Source organism: Tachypleus tridentatus, chromosome 2 (genome assembly GCF_004210375.1).
Source record: "Tachypleus tridentatus isolate NWPU-2018 chromosome 2, ASM421037v1, whole genome shotgun sequence".
Lineage (NCBI taxonomy): Eukaryota > Metazoa > Arthropoda > Merostomata > Xiphosura > Limulidae > Tachypleus > Tachypleus tridentatus.
Window position 1 is genome coordinate 121420801 of NC_134826.1, and position 20425 is coordinate 121441225.

Here is a 20425-nt window from a genome sequence, read left to right on the forward strand (position 1 = left end):
AAATGCAACTTGATTTTAGAGCGTTACTTCCAACGTCCATATTATTCTCTGTAGCTCAAACAATTAGCAACAAAACAAATAAACGATGAAAAAACAAACGGTGTTTCCTTATATGTGTGAAACACTATAGTTTTCGACTTAGGTGTTTGGAATCCTATGTATTCTGATAAAGAAGTTAGCACACAGGATCACATACAAACGTTGTAACGGTTTTCAAAAGAGAAACAAAACTCGAGCGCTTTCGAATAGTTAACTGTTCTTCCTCAGGATAATAAAGGATTATATTTAATGAGTGTGGTGAAACATAGAGGCACGGATGTCGACGTCACGTAAACCGGACGTTCAGTACGAGTTATCTTATGGAATCTCCTAAAGATATCGTTGAAATTGTTCACGTGAACGTATATTATTTCGACAACAGCTTAACATTTAGTACACAAGGCCTAAACGGCTCAGTTTGAAATCCAATGCAGTGAGGTATAGTATTCTTTAATTTTGAAATACCGGTCAGAGAGAAGGTAGTTGGTCAACAACACTCACCTTCGCACGAGCTTTGTCCGACTCTCTGAAGTGAATAACGGGACAGACTGTCCTTTTATAACGCATCCTCAACTGAATGTGTAGAGCTTATTCTGTTTCGAACTTTAGACCCCTCGTTTCGCAGCCCGACACACAAACTACTAAATTTAGAATGGCTACTATGTTTAGGTGCAAATATTAAGAAACAAAATAATTAGATATGACTATTTTAGCCTTCTGAAGAGTATATAGCATTGATAAACATTATAAATATAATTTCAAGAAAGATTTTACGTTTTACAGCACTGTAAATGACCAAAATTTGCAAAAATTGCAATTCAGACAAGTTCAGGGATATTAGAGGTCTTCACAGTAACTTATATAAAACGTGAAAGAGGGCGCTCTAAGTTTCATCTTTTAAATAAAACAAAATATGTTCCTAAATTTTGCTGACCCCACCACCTACAAAGAACAAAAAATTGGATATTAATTGCATTCAGTAATGTATCAACAAACTTTCACAAATCCTTATATGTTTGTGGTTAAGCACAGAGCTACATAACTGGTTCTAGTGTCTGCGTCCGCCATGGGTTTCAAAATCCAGTTTCATACGATATATGACCATGGACACACCCACTGGGGGCTACCTTTAACATTCCCTTAAGTATTTGTTTTTGATATTGTTCAGTAAATTTTCTATCCAAATATATTCCGTTTATTATTTTATCATTTTGTTTTATAACGTAACAGGAAGAAGAACAGAAAGCCTGCACAGAAGCCCATAAACTGAGTTTTAACACCAATCTCCACCCGTGACACAAATATATTACTTAAACAGCATCTGCCGATGTTAGAGGTTGTAATTCGCAGTTTATTTAATATGCATGGAAGAGCTTAACTCTCAAGAATTCTAGATATTGTTTCTTTTTTACTTGTCAGTTTGTAGATGTTAACTCGAGGAAAAGTTCAGTTAAACTTTTAATTACATTTTCAATTTCCAACTGTAAGTATATTTTCCTAATGATTATATGTTGCGGCTACTAATACGAGGCTCTTCTAAAAATGTTTCATTTAAAATATGCATAAACTAGATTCTCTGCTAGATATATAAGCTTGATTCTTGCACGATAGCCACTGGTATACTTACAAATTAATTGTTACAGTTTAACTACTGTTACATAACAAGCTTGATTCTGGTATATTTATAAACTTAATTCTTACAGTTTAACAACTGTTACATTAACATGCTTGATTTTTGCACGATAGTCACTGTTACATTTACAAATTAATTATCACAGTTTAACTACTGTTGCATTAACAAACTTGATTCTTGCACGATAGTCACTGTTACATTTACAAATTAATTGTTACAGTTTAACTACTGTTGCATTAACAAACTTTATTCTTGCACGATAGTCACTGTTACATTTACAAATCAACTGTTACAGTTTAACTACTGTTGCATTAACAAACTTGATTCTTGTACGATAGTCCCTGTTATATTTACAAATTAATTGTTGCGGTTTAACTACTGTTACATTAATAAACTTGGTTCTTGCACGATAGTCACTGTTATACTTACAAGGTATGTTTAACACAGTAGTGAGAGGGGTGTGAACATTATCTGATTTGAAATTGTTCGCTATAAATAAAAAAGTTGATACTTGCAAAGGATTTTAAGGATGTGCAAAGAACTTAGTTTATAGCAAAATCCAGCTTGGAATAGGCATGAAACGTATTGGTAGGATGTAGTTAACAGTATGTATATTCGCCATAGTGAAAGAGTTATTTTTCCCACATAAATAGCACAGTTACATCAGGATCCTGGACTAATGTTGTTTCCATGGCTGTATGAATGCATTTATCTTCTGCTATACACCATTATTTCTACATAGATTCCAAAAGCTATCAGAATCAGGGGCGAGTCGTGGGTTCGAATTGCCGTCGCCGAACATGCTTGTTCTTTTTAATTGTGCGGGCACTTCAATGTGAGGGTCAATCTCAATCTCTTTAATAAAAGAGTACAACACAAATTGGCTGCGGGTGATGTTACTAACTACCTTCCCTCTAGTATATCACTGCTAAATTAGGGATTGCAAACGCGGATATCCCTCACGAAACTTTGCGAGAAATTCAAAACCAAACTTTTGCGATTTAACTGATACTATTAACTAGTTGAAACTGATAAAGTCTATGTTCAATAACAATCCTCAAAACTGATCTTTATCTAATGTTCTTTCACAGCAAATATTAATTTATTATGTACCAAACGTAAATTAATGAACTGGCATCATCAGACACTCCTTTTGCATCTATTATGGCAACACTTGTAATTGGTCTTTGAATACATGGTTTTCGAAAGATTAACGAGTCAGAGAATTCACGTTGTAGCTACCTCTTGGCACCTCGACATAATCCTCATTAAGACACACCTCTGCCCCTTGAAATAGCATGTAATTCATGAAACTAATCAGAAATTGGATTCTGCTGATGAGAATAATACACAGGATGCAGCCTAATACGATCACGATATTTTAGTTTTAATCAAGTGCTGAACATATAACTGAAGCGAGGACTAGTTCGAAATGAAATCTATTGCTCTAAAACATACGGTAATATTTTGCTGACGAGTCGTCATAATGAAATATGATGACGTATCGGGTTTGTTAATAAATGTACAATAATTTTCTCTAACTAGTTCAGAAATAGTTAATATATACTCTCAATATCATATTGCTCTACTCACATCAATGGCTGCCATTTTGATAATGATGATGTAATTATGACATAGCATTTAAAATGTGATGTTTTATATCTGTTGCTATATTTGTGCAAATATTCATCCAAATTTGATATGTACAGGTCCAATAAGTCTCTTGCTTACTTCTATACATTGGCCAGAATAAAGTCAGGATTGCAAGCACTTCATTTTACTTACAATTTAAAGTTAGGATTGTATACCTTAACTTTAAACTGGGATTAGATCCATGGTTACGAGTATAAATTCCAGTACTGGGTTAAAAATTTAGGTATTTAAAAATTCGATTGGAAGTTTGATCTACAAAAATATTACTTCAAGAACACAAGCAAAAATATGTCGTAACGATGATATTGAAAAACACAACAACAGCTGTATCTACGATTGTTTTCTTACCTTGTTTTACACATTCAATTTTGCAGATATGGTTTCAATTTAAAATAATTATATTTTCGGCCATGCCTTTTCTTGTACCATGTTTTGTCGTTTATTAGTTAAACGATGGGTTATTTACGCTGTACCCTCCTCATGTACAGAAATCCAATTTTTAACACTTTAAACCCCTAGATTTGCCATTGAGTTACCAGGGGCTAACTTTTAATAATAGTATTTCCTCGTCTCTGGATGATCTGTCCTTGAATGTAACGATTTCCTGTTTTATTTCAAAATTGTATCTTGCCTTCTTTAATTTCACCGGCAACAAAATCGCGAAAATTGTCTTTCTAAATACTACATTCACAAACTAAAAATACGATTGTTAAAACCTGAATTTTGAAGTGTCATGCATGTTAAACTTGATAGAAATGACAATATATTTATGAAGATTCACCGATTAGTAATGTTAATATTCCATACGGACAACTAATGTAAGGCTGAAATTACTGGGTGTGTCGCTAAGTGTTCTTACCTGTGAATCCTGTTGTTAATTTGTCTGAGTGTATTGTACTATCTGGAGACGCCATATTTTCTTTCACTTTCAAGTAAACACTTCGGGCTTTGCTGTTATGCATCGATAAATGTTATTTGTACGTGTTAATATTTTTCTTAAGTAATATATAATTGTAAAACATTTATATATATGTTGAATAATTAAGTAGGTACCTTTTAAAAAAAAATATATAATCACAATTTTATTTTCATTGTGATAATAATAGTATTACTGAAAATAAAGAGTCCAAATAGTAATATTTATAATACTTCCAGTATTTTAGTTTTAGTGTAGAAATTTACAACACACGTCTTTAGTGTAACAAGGGCATTTTTTGTTACTTTGTATAATAACTGTCACATCGGTTTATTAGAAAATTCAGTATTAAAACAAGGAAAGGCCTGAGAAATCTGTCAAGACAACTAATTGTTGATGTTATTATTATTGCGAAAGATGCATACATTACATCCTCAAGACTGTCGTATTTAAGATGTATGTCGTTGTTAATGTGCTTTTAATTATTATACATCTCTGTTTGTTTTGAATTTCGCGCTACGATACACGAGAGCTATTTACACTAGCCGTCTATAATTTAGCAATGTAAGACAAGAAGGAAGGCAGTTAGTCATCACTACCCAGCGCCAACTCTTATATTACTCTTTTATCAACAATTAGAGTGATTGATCGATCCATTATAATGCCTTCACGGCTGAAAGGGCGAGCATGTTTAGTGTTAGGGGAATTCGAACCATCGACCCTCACATTACGAGGCGAGCGCCCTAACCAACAGGTCATGCCGGGCCTTACACATCTCACCAGAAACAGTTGGTATCTTTATTTACGATGTCCTTTGATATTCTAAAGCTGGAAGTTTCTTTAGTTTGATCAGAATAGTTTAACACTATTTAACAGAATAGTTTGAATAGTTTAACACTATTTTATTCTATAACAAAGACAATGCGTCGTTATAAATATATCTCAAGACAGCTGGTATGGGTATTAAAACGTTTATTAAATAACGAAGAGGACAACGGTTCGACCTACTTGGGTCACCTTCAGGTCCAAACGCTATTCTCTACTTTATTTTAACAAACGTTTTAATACCCATACCAACCGTTTTCAGATAAGTGTTTACTTCAAGTTGGTTTCTCGTCATCACTAGTTGCGTCGTTAGAAAGTAAACACAGGCATAATATTTAGCAGGTATTGCTCTGTCATACGTCGCAAAAATACAACAATAACAAAAATGTTTTATTAAAAATTATGACACAACAATATTAAGAGTAAAAGTGATCAGAAATTTTGTTCTCCTTTCTGTGATATGAGTTGAAACAAAATCAAATTTTACCTTATAATTCATATGAATAAAATTGCAAAGTTGAACTTCATACGCATTTGTTATAATGAATTACGCTTAATAATTATGTAGAATTACAAACAGGGACGAAGAGGAGGCCTGGCATGGCCTAGCGCGTTAAGGCGTGTGACTCATAATCTAAGGGTCGCGGGTTCGCATCCGCGTCGCGCCAAACATGATCGCCCTCCCAGCCGTGGAGGCGTTATAAGTGGCGGTCAATCCCACTATTCGTTGGTAAAAGAATAGCACAAGAGTTGGCGGTGGGTGGTGATGACTAGCTGCCTTCCCTCTAGTCTTACACTGCTAAATTAGGGACGGCTAGCACAGATAGCCCTCGAGTAGCTTTGTGCGAAATTCCAAAAACAAACAAACAAATGGAGGAAGAATCCAAAGAGAGAGAAAGATTTTAAAAGTATGTATTCTTTTTAAACTTTCAATATATATATAAAGATTCTTATTGTATAAACAAATAAATATAGATGTATGAACATAAGAGTTGAATACACATTCACAAACTATTTCTACGTTTAAAGATACATTATGAAACATACTGTTTTTCTCTAGGAGTTTTAAGAACTTAACATTAGATATTGAACGATATGATAAAACTGCAGATATACAGTGTTTTCTATTGAAAAGCTATTAACAGCAAGCTGCGTTAGGTTTGATGATTGAGTAGATCTGTTCCTATAAAAACAGTAATCTTTTCGAGTCAATAACATAAAAGAGTTGTGTTTGTTTGTTTTTTATTTTCGCGCAAAGTTACACGAGGGCTATCTGCGCTAGCCGTCCCTAATTTAGCAGTGTAAGACTACAGGGAAGGCAGCTTGTCATCACCATCCACTGCCAACTCTTGTTCTATTCTTTTACCAACGAAAAGTGGGATTGATAGTCACATTATAACGCCCACACGGCTGAAAGGACGAGCATGTTTGGTGTGACGAGGATTCGAACCCGCAACCATCAGCTTACGAGTCGAACGCCTTAACCCACCTGGCTATGCCGGGCCTATAATAGAGTATCATCATCACCCTGTATTTCCAGGTAGTCACCCGCCCAAGTACTAATGGAACCCGACGCTGCTTAGCTTCAGGGATTGGACGAGAACCGGCTTTTTTTTTAATTTAAAAATCCTGGTGAAGATGCCTCATAATCACATATATTACAAAGAAGACATGTACAAAGATCAAATAAACAGTTTTGTACAGCTAAATACACCTCATACTATCTGTAACAGCTCATATCAAAGGACATACAATAATATAGCGTTCTGAAAAAGGACAAACAAGTTTAGAATAAAATTGAAATAAAGCATTGATATTACTACGAATAACATACCTGGAATAATCAAAACTTTTCTTCCTTAACTGAGCCTTATAAAATGACAACAGATTTAAATGAATATTTTCGGCTAAACAAATTTTCCTAACAGTCATAATACACTATTTAGCTAAAGTAATCAAAAACGTACAACGTAGGTTGTCATCTTTTCGTAATTCGTCTAGGAAACCTTGTACAACAATTCGCTTTTCCTGACAAATTGGTTCTGCTTTTTGAGTGATAAAGAAAACAGTGTCAAAAACTAATCTTCATAGGGGTTGAACTATTAGACACAGGCAATATAAATGCCTCTGTTTCGGTGTCTTTACCACAGAGAGTACATAAACCGGTATTGTGTTTTTGCATACGAACAAGTTCATAGTTCGTCATTAAGGCTTTGTGATAAAACAAGTAATCCACATCAACAAAGACAAAGCCTTTAAATGGGTGATAAGTATATTTATGTATTTTTTCCAGTTAGTATCTATTAAAATATCTTTCCAAGCAGTAATTTCTTCTGTAACGGGAGTAGAGTTCTAGTTTAATAAATAAAATTAGATTTTTAACAGAAAGATCATTCAAGTGAATAATATTTTCGCCAACTGAATCGCACACCTCAAAAGTAAATTGTATCCTACTTGTAATTGGGGGAATCTCTCTTTCAACTAAGTCTTTCCATTCTTCTGCAATAGCATCATATAACTTTATGTATTAATGTCTGACTTGAACAGGTAGCACACTTTCAGATACATCCTGACATAACTCGATAATAGTTTTTAAGGGAAGCCAACGAGGGACAAATTTGTAAGTGAAGTCCCTCAAGCGAATTAGTCCCGCGCTAATAATTTTTTTATTATAAAATGTACTTAATCCCATAGAGGGAACAAAAACATTGAGAAACTGTGGTTGCTGGAAATGAATTTCGGTATTATTTGGGTAGATTCGACGACATTTAACGAGCGTTTTACATGCCTCTAATACTTCACAACAAAATGTAGGAACATTCATCATGTGTCATGCCTCAATACCACACATCATGCCCCAGATTTACACCGCCATACTCGCCTATAAGATGAGCAAGGAGGATAAACAGAAATGGAAATGTGTTGTAACCTGCTGGTCTGAAGAACCATTTTAACCTAAACGCCGCCTTTTTCATCTTGATGTCTGTTAAATTGAACCTACCTTTATCTTTCGAAGAAACCAAAACTTCATAACGCACTTTGTGTACTCCACCATTCCATACAAACCGTAAAATATCATGTTTAATTGTCAGATAAATCCTGTTTTCCATCGGCAAGGCCATGAGATAATACCAAATAGTACTGCAAGCTAACGAGTTCACAACCATAACTTTGCCTTTCAATGATAGACTCCGATATCTCCAAGCAACCAACACGCGTGTTACTCTCTCACACAAACTTCCCAGTTCAGATCATGCATTTCTGCCGCATTCTGGTGAAATTGAATACCCAAAATATTATAGGGCCATTTCCAATACCCATTTTACCCATCTGTAATTCCTGGTTATCGGCTAATGAGCCCAACCACATACCTTTACTTTTTTCCCAGTTTACTTTGCTACCAGATACCCGTTCATAATCATTACACGTTTCTTGTATGGCAATAAGAGGGTCAGCTTCAGACACTGTTACCTGAGTTTCATCAGCATGCATGTATACCAGTGAAATCGAACAGATATTGTATTTGAGAGAAATACCTCGAATTTGTGGGTTATGTACCAACGCTTCTCTGAAAGGTTCTGCACAGAGAACATAAAGTAATGCCAACAAAGGATACCCCTTTCTTATCCCTCTAGAAATAATATATTCCTTTGTCAGATATCCATTACATTTAACGAGACCAGTGATGTTGATATAACATAATCTTATCCAACTGCAGAAATTGGCGCCAAATCCCATTAAAGAGAAGGAACTGCAAACATGTATGAATGATCAACTATATCGAATGCTTGCATTTGATCAACAGACTAGAATCCCCCCTCACCCTCTAAATGCAAATATTCCATTTTTGAACGTAACGTCAGTGAGAGGTAATGATATCCCTGCCAGGAACACAACACGTTTGATCGAATTTTGTAAAACAGACAGTTGAGTTATGGGTCTCCAGTTTTGTTATCTAGTATTGTCGCCTCTTTTAGGGGGCAAAACAATTAACAATTTTCTCATAATTAGTTGTAGCTCGTTTTGGGAGTACATCTGATTTAACAATTTAACATAATCGTCCACAATCAGAGGCAGCCCTCGTGTAGCTTTGCGTGAATTAAAAAACAAAGCATAAACATCTGGAAAAATTCTATAGTGAAACCATCGAGGCCCGGAAGATATGCGACTCTTCATTCCGTTCAAGGCATTTACTGCTTCTTCCGATGAAATGGGAATTTCGCAAAGTTCACGATTGACGGAAGACAACTTTTTAGTTATTTAGACACGAATGTAAACACAAGGTCTCTGTCGGTATCGCTGCATCCATACAAGTTCTGGTAATAGGAATATACACAGTTTAAAATATCCGTTACGACTGTAAAAGGCACATTATTTTCATCATACAGTTTCCGAATGTATTTCTCACTCTATCATTTTCTATATGAAAAACGTACCATCTACTCCTTCCTCCCTCTTCAAACCATTTAACACGTGCCCGAAATAGAGCGCCCTCTATACTGGCTAGCTATATATCGTTTATTTGTTCTTCAAAGAAATAGGCACGCTAAGGATTACGTTGAGCGTCTTACGACAAGTAATTGTTCTCCCTACGTAACTTTGACTTTAGTCGTGCAAGCTTATACTTACGGTTTTGAGCTTCTATTTTTACATACGTACGGGTAACAAGATAAATATCACTAAATAACTGATCATACCAAGCAGCTAAGTCATTTATATAATTTTTTTCTGCGTTTACTTTTTTCAATCAGTAATTCAATATTTCTAGTATAGTTCACATTCTCTAGTAATTTATTATTAAACAGCCATAAACCAAACCCTCGTGGTGCACGGGAAAAACTCGCTATAATTTCAACAATATTATATCACTGTGAGGGAACGGAACATGACCAATTTTCATGAAAAGGGATATACTTAGTTGAGACACCAGTATTTTATCTAAACGAGGCTGATACAAATTAGCAGAGATTATTCTGGACCAAGTGAATTCTCAGTTTGTAGGAAAACTATATCGGTAAAGATCAACTATATCAAATGAATTTAAAACTTCATGTAATACTAATAAGTGATGTCAAGAAAACCCACTTCTAGAGAAAAATATTTATGTAAAAACGGCTCGTTTGGGTTGAGAATTTTTTTTTACGTAGAGGAGCTAACAACGTTTCGACCTTCTTCGGTCATCGTCAGATTCACAAAGAAAGAAAGAGGTAACTGACCGGAAGCTGACCACATGTTTGAAAGGGGTTATATAACTGAGTGTCGGAATGTAGAGGGCGAGCTTAGATGTTTGAATGTGTAATTTTATATTATTTATTTTATTATTATTATATTATTATTTTTTTAATATAGGTATAAAGTTGTTCCTTTGCATTGGTTTATTTTGGGCTTAAGTTGTTGTACAAGTAAGGCTCCTTTAATTTTGCGTTTATGTTTGTTTCTTTATTTAGTATTTAAGTGTTTTCTCTGGTTATGTTGTGTTTATTTGACTTGCAGTGTTCGAAAACGTGTGAAGGTGACTTTTTATGTTCTTTGAATCTGGTTTCCATTTTTCTACTTGTTTCTCCAATATAGAAGTCGTAGCAGTTATCACATTGTATTTTATAAATAACGTTGGTGTGGTGTTTGTCAGTGTAGTTTTACATAGTATAGACCTCAGTTTTGTGTCTGGTTTTTGAATAAATTTAATATTAGCTGGAATGCCATATTTTGTTACTAGTTGCCAAATTTTGGTTATTTTTCTGTTGATGTCGGGAATATATGGTATGCAGCAGTATATGGTTTCCAGATTTTGTGATTCGTGAGATATATTTACTTTTGTTGGTTGATTTTGCTTTCTGTCTAGGTGTGTGCGTATAATGTTTTCTACGGTTTGTGGAGGAATCTTATTGATGTTGATGAAGTATTGTTTTATTTTATCTAATTCATCGTTAATTTTATCTGGTGAGCATAGTTTTATGGCTGTGTTTATTTCGTTTCTTAGTATGTTGAGTTTTTGTTTTGTTTCATATATTGAGTCCCAAGGAATGTATAGTCCAGTATGGATGATTTTTCGATGGATTTCTGTTTTGAATTGTGTGTCGGTTCTTGTAATTTTGAGGTTAAGAAATGATATTTGATTGTTTTCTTCTTGTTCACATGTGAAGTTAATGTTGGGATGTATAGCTTTAATGTGATAGAAAAAATTAAGTGTGTGTTCTGTAGATATGAATCCCGCAATCGTGTTGTCTACATATCTGTACCAGTATAGTGGTGTATGTAATGCTGTGTTAATTGCTTGTGTTTTAACTTATCATGAAAATATTGGCTAGAACTAGTGATACTGGGTTGACTATGCTTAGGCCATTTGTTTGTATGTAGTTGTGGTTGTTGAACATGAAGTTTGTCTTTATCGTGGTCAATTTTATGAGGGTTGCTAATTGGTTGCTGGGAATGTCTATAGATGGGTTAGGGTCTCGGATATATAGTTCTAAGGATATCTTGCAGGCTTCAGCGGTTGGAACTTCTGTAAAGAGGGAAAAAACATCGAAACTGGCCATTAAGGCTTTATGATTAAGTTGTTTAAGATTAGACTTGAAATTTATTTAAGTTGGCTGATGTTACATATTTGGAGAATGCCCATGCTATGTATTTACCAAGATTGTAATTAAACGATTCATATGTGGACATTATGGTCGTAATGGACAATCTGGTTTATGAGGTTTGGGGATGCCGTATATTTGTGGTGTGCGTAAGTCGGTTTTGCGTAGGTAGGAATAAAGTGTTTGTGAAATTGTGTTGGCTTTTTCATTTTTAGTAGTATTTTGTTTAGTTGCGTTTCCAGTTAATACCAAGTTTATTCAAAAACTAGGCACAAAACTGAGGTCTATACTATGTTAAAACTACACTGGCAAACACCACACCAACATTATTTATAAAATACGATGTGATAACTGCCACGACTTCTATATTGGAGAAACAAGTAGAAAATGGAAACATAAAAAGTCACCTTCACACGTTTTCGAACACTGCAAGTCAAATAAACACAACATAACGATAAAAAACACCCAAATACTAAATAAAGAAACAAACATAAACAAACGCAAAATTAAAGAAGCCTCACTCATACAACAGTTTAAGCCTAAAATAAACCAATGCAAAGGTACACCTTTATACCTATATTAAATAATAATAATATAATGATAATAAAATAAATAATATAAAATTATATATTCAAACATCTAAGCCCGCCCTCTACATTCCGACACTCAGTTATATAACCCCTTTCAAACATGTGGTCAGCTTCCGGTCAGTTACATCTTTCTTTCTTTGTGAACCTGACGATGACCGAAGAAGCTCAAAACGTTGTTCGCTCCTCTACGTAAAAACTTTTCTCAACCCAAACGAGCCGTTTTTACATAAATATTTTTCATATAATACTGTTCGGGATCTGTCATTAGTATGATGAAATGAGTATTTATCTAACCATTTAAAACACAAATGAAATTGCCCATTATGATGAAACAATCAGAAGGAATATCACATTTTAAGTTATTGAAAAATGTACAGCGTTCTGCAGAAGAATTTGGAGCATAAATGTTAACAACTGTGAAATGTTTAGCACTATAAATAAGTAAATGATAAAACTATCTTACAACCTACTCCACTAATATGATAATTAATATCACCAATATCTAGACCCCTGCGAAATAGAATGGCAACACCTTTTCTATCTAATTTAGTATGATCAGAGATAACTCCTCCCCCCCACTGTAACTTATCTTGATCAACAAAACCAAAATGTTTCCTGTAAGTAAATAATATCGTATTTTCTCTTTTTAAGGAAAGTTAAAACTTTTTCTAGCTTAAACACATCAAATAACCCATTGACATTAATAGTGCATAATTTTAACTGGAAAACTATGCTGTGTTACTAATATCTTTCTGGTTATGTTTCCTGTTATTCCTCTTAAGACGAACCCGTTTTACTTTTGTATTTTCTTGTGGTTTGTTTCCATCAATCGATATCCTTTTTCTTGTTACATTCGTGCAGTCCATAACATTATTTTCCTTTCCACTTTCGATAGAAATTATAACTTCCGTTTCTGTAACAGTGGCGGGATAATTCTCCAACAGTTCTTGTTTCGTGTTATCAACAAACGATTGTCCGTTAGGAATTTGAGTAATTAAAACAGGCGATTCCACTTCTATATCGGACACAATGGGGGTGTCAGTAAATTCAAGAGGCGTTTGTTGCTCGATGTTAATAAGTTGATTATTAGCATTAATGCAATCTCGCGCCATATGTCTGATCTCTCCATATTTCCTACGTTTGGGACAGCTGCCGTACAAATGATCGTCAACCATAGATCTATTACACACTTTTATCTGATCATTGTGTTTTACTTGATAGAATGTACCCTTTTCCACTGGATCTTCACGGCGTATAGCATACCATAAAGAAGATACTCCTGTTGGTAATTGAACGCAAACATGCCTTATTCCTGTATAAATACCATTAATACGTTTCCACACAATCGGGCTTTTAGAAAGCAACCTAGTTCGATTAAGTTATACTTAATTTGATTATCCTTTATGTATTCTTGTACCAGAAAGAATGAAACCGTTACAACTTTGTTAGCGACACAAAGTACATCACAAACTGACCGTCAGTAACAACACCATCGTCGATAGCCGAATCAGTATTATTATTATTATTATTATTATTCTGCAAAACAAATGTAATTTCTAATCCTCCAGGTCTTGGAACGATTGCCAAGATTGAGGTGCCACCATATTCTGAACATATTTGCCGAAATACATCCCGTAGTCGATATTATAAAGAAACAAAAAATCGAACGCTTCATACACGATTTAATATACAAATCATCACCCATCATTATTTCACCTACCACCCCTTCAGGGGAAGGCATAATGGTCCGCGCAGTAGATAAATCGGAATATTAATTCTTACAGTTTATCTAACTCAGTGTGATTACTACTAGAACAGAACTTAAAACGAGCTTCATCGGAAAGAAAACTAGCTTCGAAATACTTCAGAAGCGTAACCGAAAAAAAGAAAGCTCATACAAAACCCGGCTTCCCTGAATGACGAAAACCGGCGCTTTCAACATGGTATGAACGATGACATACAAAAGAGAGCTTGTGAGAAGGTAGTATTAATACAATATAGCGTTTCAAATCATATCTTTTATGTTCGTTAAAATTATCCAAGATAACTTTGAAAATACAGACTGTGTGCAGAAGTATTCAGTTATTTCAGAAACAACATCTGTAAGTCGTTAAACAAAATAATAAAATGGCCCCTGTATACCGTTGGACAGTTTCTAGATAGCATATAAACATGACTCTAATCGAATCAAACACATATATTGAAGCATCTTTATTATTTTGAAAAAAGCCTCAGTGTAACGTTTAACATATAAAAGCGAATTGTTTGTTCACGTGAATTGTGTACAAATTCACTATTTAGCTTACTAATGGGAAGACAGTTAAAAACGTTTTCCGTCGTTGTGATCTTTGATAACAGTAATAAGTGATATAAAAAAAATTCAAACAGTTAACTGATTTAATTTCTGATCTATATTGATGTTTTAACTGACTTTGTTGCAAGTCAAGGGTTCTATTTTATTGATGACTTTTACAAGAAAGATATGTACTATATTCTTCCCATAAGAAATCGGGGGAAGGGATTTATCGTCCAATAATCGTGCATTATTTAGGTATTTAATGAATACTATAATAATCAAATGTAAAAATGAAACTCAAAATAACACACCAGTTTCACAAGTTAATATTTAGTCCGCATTCCTTTGGATTTCACAACTGTTTCACATCAACGTGTGAAACCTTAAATGAGTTTGTGCAGATGTCCCTGGGTTACTGAGTGCCATTCTTTTTAAGCGAGTTTTTAAAGGTGATTCTTCTCTTAAAGTCTAGTGTCTTTACTTTTATTACTTTCGTATTTTTCTTCTTATTAGGTTTATCTAGCCTTTTTTTATCTCTTCAACAAAGTTGGGTACTCATGACGACCTGGTAATACTTTCAATTTATATACGATTAAGACTACAATTAGTTACGCAGATAAAATTTCCTTCCAGACCTATATTACTGATAAGACAACAAAACCAAACGAAGGAAATATTCCAATTTTTAATCTCCTCTAGAACATATCCACGCCCAGTCTCAAGTTAAAAGTTATGTTCTTAGAAGGTACATAAGCTAGCCATCAAGTTTTATAGAAAGTTGTTGTTGAAATGGACAACCTATTTAATGTTACGTTTCAATCTATTTTATTGTGTTTCTACGTGCATCCTTCACGTAGGTACACAGAAATGGATAAAAGAGTAGTCTCGTCACATCTCGTCAAGCACGTTAGAACTTTAAACAGAAACTTCTCACTTTTGTTTCTTGCTAACTTTATCTCTTAAACAATGATTAAGTGTTTTATCATATTCACTTAGAGCAGTGGTTCTTAACCTTTTTCAATGTTTGCACCCCTTTCAAATCAGTAATCATTTCTCGCACCCCCTGGAAACTTAGGAAACTTCTTCTTAGGAGAAATATAAAGCATACTCTTATGTAAAAATACAGATTTGCTTTAATTATTCATGGGCATCCTCGCACCCCTTGGGAATCATCTTCGCACCCCCTAGGGGTGCGGGCACCCCTGGTTAAGGACCCCTGACTTAGAGAATAAAACAGTTCAAATGAACAATCTTTTTAAGTGAAATCTGATGAATTTAATAAAAATTGTCATCAAATAATCTGTGTTAAATTCCTAAAAATGAGAAGGTTTTAACAGCTGCAGATGAACTTTTTATCTTCTGTATTATCCTAGAACATTAACCTTTCATAGAAAAATCTTTCGAATCTTGTCGAACACAGCAAATGTGACTGATAAAGCAGATTGACGTGTTTGAAGTTTGTCACAAAAGTTAAGGTAAGGTTTGAGTACAAATATCATATAATGGAAAATCAACCTGAAAAACTCATGAATAATTAGCACGATTATTACGAAAATGTGTTTAAAACGATTGAACGTGATAATTAAGCTATAAAACATATTAGATTATGATTTAATTTATGTGTTTCTTATAACACAGCCCCATCGGGCTATCTGCTGAGTCCACCGAGGGGAATCGAACCCCTGATTTTAGTGTTATGTATAGTTCCTCGTTAAAACATGTTTAGACCCCAAATCTCTCAAAGTAGGGCAGTTTAGTAATATTTGAGTTTTGTGGGTAATATATAGAAACATCAGCACTGGATACATTGTCCATAACACCAGTTGAGAATGTCCGATATTGTTATGATTGACCCCAGGTACAATAGATGAAGCAATTGATCCTGGAAATGCCACTCCACAGCCACACTTCTACATTAATTTAAGCCTACATTGATGCGTTTCAGTTACTACTCAGCTACAAAAACCTCTCTTCCCTTTCACGATTCAAGACGCACAGAAAATACAAGGTGGATGTTCGCATTACAGAAGAGGTAAAATGTGTAGGCAGAAATTAGCCTGGCAGGTCCATTCATTGTGTTCGGAAGACCTGATCCATGGGAAATTTTTGAACTTGAATGTTTGATTATTGATGCTGATAGCTGAATTAATATAGTCTGCCTCGTTTTTAGTGAAATATTTGTTTATTTATAAATTATTTCCAGTGAATACATTTGTTGTTCGTTTATACAAAGAAACTTTAATAATTATAGTTATGAGAATATTATAAATATATTTACAAGCTTGATTGAAGTGCAGAGTTTTATTATTTAACTGTGATGACTGAAGGGTAACGTGTATGAAACTTCTAGTTAGAATAAATATAAATCTGCAACTTATTACCTCCCATTAGAAATCCTTGTATTTATTAAAAGATACACTGTTTCATTAAATAACAAAATACATTATTTTCATGAATTCGTTCAAAATGAACCACTTGAAGCTTTAGAAGTGACACTATCATAGAAACGCCTACGTTTAGTGACGTAAAGCATTAATTTGTTAGAATGATTAAAACCTTGAAACTATCGAAGACAAACTTTTCAATGTTATCCATAAGAAGATTACACTGATTTTAAATTTTCTATTGTTTATTCTCGTAACTTTTAATTAGGCTCAGAGGAATTACTAGTCACAACGAATAAGTTAATCTCTGTTTTATTTTTGACAATATTACAGTATGTCTGTAAGGGCTTTTAATGTATTTCAGACCATTGCCTATAATAAGTGAGAAACAGCTGTAATCGTTTTAGATCCAGCAGTAAACTTGTATTTTTTACGGTGTTTTAAATGGTTTGAAAATACAAACTAATTTAGGCACCACACTGTAAAGTTTAAGAGAATGTACACCAAAATAAGATACAACCATAATATGTTAATGTATGATACTTTCTATACTGGTTTTAACAAACTTGTACACCTCGTGACATGAAAGTTTTAATATTCTAAATTTGAAACCTAGTTCTTTCTATAGAATTGGAATAAATGTATAAATATTTCAATTTACAAATGAAAAGAAAGCTCTTAGCTGTTACCTCGACGAGAATTATTATAGATATACAATGTACTTCATCTAAGTAGTCATAACACATTAATTGTTGTTAATAGTGAATTTCGTGTTGTTTTTTTTTTACCATAACGTACTCATTGTTGCTAATAATGAATGTTTTCTTTCTTATCCATAACATATTTATTGTTGCTAATTACAAATTTTGTTACGCATGTTATGCGTTTTTTAGGTTAAGTCTTTAACATTATTTACCAATTTTCTAAATAGAGTTACATTATCTTTTTTATTATTTCAAGTAAGTAAGACTTTACTAAATGATCTACTTATTATCATTCAATGTGTTTAGAATTAGTTCTAGTGCTTTCACGGAACTTTGGACCTTTGCTTATTAACAGCCATAAACCTGCATTATCAAGGCTACTGGTGAGTACGTGGAAAATAGAAGAAGAAATGAAATGGAATGAATTACCTTTGCATTTATATATCATAATTTTGTGTAACTACACAATGACTGTGTTATTTAACACTTTATTGTAATTAAAGAAACTACTGCTTATGACTCTTGTAAGAAGAACTAATAGTGGGTTATTTAACTTTGAAAAATTTAGTAGCATTTGTCATTAATAAATGTCTCTCAGTATAGATTATATTTAGTTACATATTAGTGTTAATAAGTGTAAATATAAAATAAACCTTATATTTGTTTTCATTAGCAATTGTTGTTTCAGGTACAACTTACAACAAAGAGCAAGTGATGGCTGGTCTACACAGCTCGTTATGTTAGACAGCATAAATATTTTAACCGAAACCCTCACACAGTAGCATATAAATGTTATTTTTATACGTTTAATTTGATGGAATTCTAGGTAATCTTGCAGTAAACTTCCTCTGTGATGACCTCTATGACTATATAACGTATTTATATATACGTTGTCGCCGAGTAAGAGATGGAGAAAAAAAGAGAATGTTTGTTTTTTGAATTTCGCGCAAAACTACTCGAGGGCTACCTGCGCTAGCGGCCCCTAATTTTGTAGTGTAAGACTAAAGGGAAGGCAGCTAGTCATCACCACCCATCGCTAGCTCTTGGGCTACTCTTTTACCAACGAATAGTGGGATTAATCATAACTTTATAACCCCCAATGGCTGATAGGGCAAGCATGTTTGGTGCGACCGGGATTCGAACCTGCGACCCTCGGATTAGGAGTCGAACGCTTAATACATTTGGCCCTGCCTTGGAAAAAAAAAAAAAAAGAATAGTTCACATGAATTGATAGTTCAACATTTGGTCTCGTATACATACAAGCTTAAAAGTTTATCTCTGTTCTCTGATTACGTTTTTTATCGTCAAGTGCATTATCAACGCTGTTTTTAACACTATAATAATGGTAATATTTCTTTTAATACTGACAGTCCTACTTTTAGCCATTATTTGTTGCGTGCTTATATCGTCTAAACTTAGATACATTAATCTGGCTGCTTATAGCGAATACATAGTATTTCGTAACACTTGTTTACCGCGTTGATCGTATTTGTTACCTAGGCAACTTGCTTACAAATACATATCCTTAGAATCAAATATAATAAAAATATTTTAGGTGATATAAGAGCAATGCCATTTTAGAAAATAAAGAATAAAACCAATCAAAACAGAAAACAAAATTAACATATGAATTATTCGTATAATGAAGAACGTATTAACTGATCAGATAGACAAATTACCGTTTACCATAAAACCGAACAGTTGTCTTGATTATCAATATATGGTAATTTTACAAGTTTTTACCGTATACATATACATATATCAAAATGTTTCAAAATGTTATTGTGTAGTATAAGCCAATATTGCATTATCATCAAAAACATTTTTACCTGTAGATATTAAAGCAAAGTATAGTTTGAACTGGATATGAAGTAGGTGTAGTTGAACTGGACAATATGACGACACAATGTAAGAAACCATTATCCTATATTTTGTCTCCAAGCATTTCACTTGTATGTCTTATAATGGTATCAGTTTTTATGCCAAAGTATCAGAACTTGCCTATTAATATATAAATCATATTGAAATTTTACAATTGCTAATATTTTAAAATCGGACTGTGCACACTTCACTTTTATATTTTACCCTGACGTCAGCATTAGTTTCTTTACTAAGTTGCTATTGAACTGCAAATAAGCGAAGAAGCGAATGGTTTAAAACCACGGTTCTATATCAATCGAATAAACATTATTGACAACACAGCTAATCATTTCGTTGTAGCGATCACTAAATATGATAATATACTGAAATTCGTAATCCTTTAGGACCATAATGTACAATGAAAAATTTGAAAACAAAATTGAAGATGACCAAAATCTTTTATTTCTATTCTCTCAATTTTGAAATGGAGATGTGTGAGGTATGGTGTCTGGCGTTATCTTACAGCAAAATCGGCCCATGCCTGTTCACTATTGATGGCTGTTTTGTGGTTAATTTTCGATGCATTTTATCAGTCTATTGGCAGAAAGATCGTGCTGTAATTGTTTCACCTGGCCGCAGAAAGAAATAATGGATAATTCTCTCTGCAGACAACCATACTGTCACTATAACCTTTTTTGTGCAAAGGCGGTTTCAGCGCATGTCTTGGAGATTCATTTTCATCTATCTATTTACCTGATCTCCTTCAGTTGTCGTCTAGGATCCACTTATTGTCGCAGTTAACTATTCGCTTCCAGGATTACCTCTATTGTTCCTAACCAATTGCGGTATTTATTTGTCCAATTTTTTTAACTTTTCCAAGGTGACAAGAAACAGTTGCATTTGAAACTTCTAAGTCTGCTGCAAATGCTCAAACTGTTGTTTGTGGG